Source organism: Tamandua tetradactyla, chromosome 25 (assembly GCF_023851605.1).
Source record: "Tamandua tetradactyla isolate mTamTet1 chromosome 25, mTamTet1.pri, whole genome shotgun sequence".
NCBI lineage: Eukaryota > Metazoa > Chordata > Mammalia > Pilosa > Myrmecophagidae > Tamandua > Tamandua tetradactyla.
In genome coordinates this window covers 10,857,675-10,862,586 of record NC_135351.1, presented here as the reverse complement: position 1 = coordinate 10,862,586, position 4,912 = coordinate 10,857,675, and the positions used below count along the sequence as shown (strand labels likewise).

General features: G+C 38.1%; 1 non-coding gene across 1 annotated transcript; it reads left to right on the top strand.

The window, feature by feature from the left end:
• The first annotated feature begins 4,415 nt into the window (after positions 1–4,415).
• LOC143669396 (U1 spliceosomal RNA) lies at positions 4,416–4,579 on the top strand. Its single transcript, XR_013168908.1, has one exon. It is a non-coding gene; the product is annotated as a U1 spliceosomal RNA (small nuclear RNA).
• Positions 4,580–4,912: the final 333 nt, after the last annotated feature.

Sequence of the window (4,912 nt, the reverse complement as noted above, 5' to 3'; positions counted from 1 at the left end):
ACTCAGATGTCTTTCTGACACCCATGAAAATGGAGCTCAAGAGTAATACATGTTCAAGTTACAGACAAGAAGGAAAATTACAACTATTTTTGCAGCTTTAGTATAGTATCAATGGGGTAAATATTCAATCCAACACTTCTGCCCAAACACATTATAGATGTGTGGTGATTAATTAAATAACTCTGCTAAGAAATACTCAACATCCTTAAGAGAAAATGCCTTCATTATAATCAGTGTGTATATTTAGAATTTACCCAAAAGAGAACATTTATCGAGTGGCTACTATTTCTTAATACAAGTATTCCCATGTTATAAGCAAAGAACTTGAGGTGGGTGGGATAAGTGCATTGCACAAGGTCACACCACTAGCACATGAGCTTCAAGCCCAGTTGTGTCCAACTACAAATCTATGTGGGTCCTACTTTTCCAAAAGTATGTAACAGGGACATCTCCCTTCAAGGCATAGATTTAAAAAGAAAGAAAGGAAACCTAAAACAAGATTTAAAGTTCTGTAAATATGATGTGTCATCTATATAAATAAGCAGCATGACTTTTCTAAAACATCATGCAAATAAAAGATATGATTTTAGGAATCAAAAGACTTAGTTCTTCTATCACTATCTAGGTAATCTTGAGCAAGTGATTTAACCATCTTGTGCCTAGTGTTTCCTCCACTGTGAAATGGAAAAACGATATTGGCACCCAAGGAAGTACTTCAGGCATGCAAAACACTATATGAATCTGAAACCCCCTCACTCTTCCTTTCCCCTATGGGTGTCAGGAGAAAAATGAAATTGCTTTGACGAGAGTAAAGATGGACCATAATCTGTTACTGTAGTGACTTCTTCAGTTCAGATTGAATATCTTGGGTTGTTGAAAATACTTGGTGAAAATGAAGGGGAGTTCTTTATTCCCTCTTCAGGTTTCTCATCCCTCTTCAGGGATTCTTCATTGCATTTTGTTGAAGCCTGTATAAAAAGGACAGACAGAAGCTGGCTCTATGTCCCTGGAATTAGATATGCAACAGATGCCCTTATCTACATGTCTATGAGTCTTCCAAGAACAAGAGCTGGCATCCACAGTAGACTTCCATTCTGTAAATAACCGAAAGCAGGACCAGAGAGGGAGGGCATTCACATTACAACACAGGAGAGTGCGGCAAATTTAACGCTGATACGTATATAGATTAAAGTACCAGTTATCTTGAAACTGATTTTATTTGGTCACTGTTCACTGTTGAAGACATGCCCTCCCCACACTTCACATCAAATCAGTCTCACCTGATGATAAACTCATGGCTGCACAAACAGATTACAACAACTACAGGTCCCTGTTCCTCAGGGAAGCACAGTACCTGTTGGCTAGAATCCTGTAGACGAGTGTTAATAGCAAAGCAAGGGGAGGCCTCTTATTAGATTAAAAAAAAAAGTCTCTGTTTTTGTTTTTGTTTTACATCAAAAAATCACAATTTTTCAAAATAAAATGAATTAGCCAACATAATGAATAAGAAGGTACATAAATGAAATGGGTTATTTTGTGTTTATGCTACCTGCAGGGGCTTATTGTTAATGCAGGCCATATTCCAACACCTAGATATTACTTAACCACCTAACACATGATTTAAAATAAAAATTAGACAGCAGTGTGAAGAAATAAAATGCAAAAATATCACTACTGAGAGTTATAGGTAAAGCCTTTTCTGTTAAGAATTTAGGAGCAGGTATTTCCTGAAAATGTACTTGTGTTGGAGGGAGATTTGATAAATAATAAATGGGAAGTGATAGAATAGCAACATGAAAGCATAAATAGGATCATGCTTCCCAGACAGCAAAGTCACACTAACTGTCATGATTAAGTTTTCCAGACCCCTGGGTGTGAAGGAAGATGGCGGTGGCAGAATTCAATTTCCTTATTCAATGATTAAGACCTGAAATCTGTTATAAAAACAAATATGTATGTATTTATTTATTTACCTTAAAGCACTGATCCTACTTAAAATGCAAAGCACTTAGGAAGCATTATACCTTAAGCTTTTATCAGTCATTTACCACCTCGTATATATTCTCTCCTTAAAGCAAGTTTTGAAAGCATAAGTGTGCCATAGGATGGCGGCTCAGAGGCACTAAAATCTTAAAAGGGCAATGTCCAGCACACTAATGAAAAAGGAAATTTTCCCAAAAAGATGTCTGGCCTCCTTAAGGTCTTCTCTTATTTCACATTTTCACTAAGGGCCAATCCTATTGTTGAAATAACTAATTCCTTAGTAATCTTACCCAGAGGGATCTAATATCCGTTTTGATAGTTTCCATTTATTTCTTCAATTAGAGCTTAAACCAACAACAGAAAATGTGCACATACTTTCTGACACATGACAGATTCCTTTTTATTCGTTGGGCACAGAAAGCAGAAGGAAAAGGAAAAGATAGGTTGGTGTACTGGTTTGAAAGGATGTGCGGACCCTAGAAAAGCCATGTTTTAATCAAAATCCCATTTCATAAAGGCAGAATAATCCCTATTCAATACTGTATGTTTGAATCTGTAATTAGATCATCTCCCTGGAGATGTAACCCAATCAAGAGTGGTTGTTAAACTGGATTGGTGGGAATGTGTCTCCACCCATTTCGGTGGGTCTTAATTAGTTTCTGGAGTCCTATAAAAGAGGGAACATTTTGGAGAATGAAAGAGATTTGGAGAGAGCACAGAATGCTGCAGCACCATGAAGCAGAGAGTCCACGAGCCAGCGACCTTTGGAGATGAAGAAGGAAAACGCCTCCCGGGGAGCTTCATGAAACCAGGAGAGAAAGCTAGCAGATGACGCCATGTTCACTATGTGCCCTTCCAGCTGAGCGAGAAGTCCTGACTGTGTTCGCCATGTGCCTTCTCACTTGAGAGAGAAACCCTGAACTTCATCAGCCCTCTGAACCAAGGTATCTTTCTCTGGATGCCTTTGATTGGACATTTCTATAGACTTGCTTTAACTGGGACATTTTCTCGGCCTTAGAACTGTAAGCTGGCAACTTATTAAATTTCCTTTTTTAAAAGTCATTCTGTTTCTGGTATATTGCATTCCAGCATCTAGCAAACTAGAACAAGGGGAAATGCTGGATCCAGTACACATCATATGTCCCCCTCCTCAGGGGGCACTCCAGTTTCTGCCTTCTTCAATACTGCAGGTCCCACCCAGAGCACAGGACCCAAGAGATGGACCTGGGTGAACATTGTTAAATGACTGATCATCCAAATAAAGATCATGTGACCATGAACTTTAAGAAATAAATGGAGCAGATATCATTTGGTCAATGAGGAAACTGAGGCTAAAAGAAGTCAAGTGATTTCCCCCAAAGTCACACAGGAACACCAAGGAAGAGCCAGGATCAAAACACAGGAGTTCCTGGGGTACCTGGGAGTCCCAGCACTGTATCCTTCAGCTAACCCCACTGTCGAACCAGGTGTCCCTAAATTTCCCTTGGCTTTGAGTCACTGATCACCACCTGATATATTACGAGATTTCATGGACTCTAAAACACCATTGATGGTTGTCTGCACCAGTATTTTATGGACCACGATGGGAAAACCACTGCCAATTCATCTGAGGGTTCCTTATCACATAGAAAACCATTTTATGCACATTAAAAGAGGCTTTTTTTAGACTTAATTGGGCATAGGTTTTACCATGGAACACCCTTGAGTGGACATTTTTAAAAAGTGAAAATTAAATTGGTTAAGCTATTCCTTAAACTTTTTTGCATATTTTGACCTAGAGATAGCTGCTGTTCATGTTTTTCACACAGTGCCTCAGGATTATTGGTCATGCAGCATTTTGCAAAATAAATCCGTAACAGATCTTACAACCTGGGAGCTGGATCTTGGCTTTACACCAGGCAGTAGGGGCCTCTTGGGACTCCAACTCCCAAGAGGATGCGCCACTCTCCTGATTCGTCACTACCCAGTTCCATTCCCCAACAGTTTCATTCAAAGAGGTTAAGCCAGCGCTCCATGATTGTCTCTGGAATTTTCTTCTACACTTCCAAGACCCATTCAGTAGCACTTCATATTCATACATTTTCAGGAAATGCCCCCTACAGACCAGCAGTGACTGTAAGATGCTAAAAAAAAATTATCAGTATCAGAGATGTTACAAAAATGTTAATGCATTTGGAATCAATGAAATGCAGTATATAATGATTTGCTTATTTACTCTCTGTGTCTCCCCCATGGAAAATGAGAGCGGGGACTTTATCTACTTTGTTGGTAGCTCTATCTCCAGCCCTAGAACATGTGCTTGCCTTTATGGAATTGAAAAACATTTATTGAACACATGATTAAATTTATTCATTCATAAATTTTAAATTCCTAATTTGAGACATTTTTCCCTTACTGTTATAATTTATTCTCTGCATTAAAAAATAAAATACATACTTACATGGCAGGGGAGATACCATGATCACATAGGTGGTTTTCCCAGGGCGAGGCATATCCATTGCACTCCAGATGTGTTGACCCCTGCGATTTCCCCAAATGTGGGAAACTCCACTGCATAATTTGTGGTAGTGGGGAACTGTGTTCACACTCTCCCCTGGCTTTGTTTTTTCAATGGGAGGCTAACTTTGTTAATATCTTGCCTGTTGCATGTTCTGTCTTCAGGCCAGTAAAAATAAATAAATAAATAAATAAATAAAATACATATCCACCTAGAAGCAAAAAAAGAAAAAATAAATATTCATGTCAAAAATTATGTTTTCATCCTTTTGCTTATCTATACTTTCTAAATTTTCTAACATAAATTTTATAAAATGAGCGTAAAGTTATCTTAACTCATATGCTTTATTTGTATGCATTAAAATGTTAAAGCTACCTGTACTAAATAGCAAAAGGATATTCTTATTTCAATTTTTTGGCATTCATCATACTT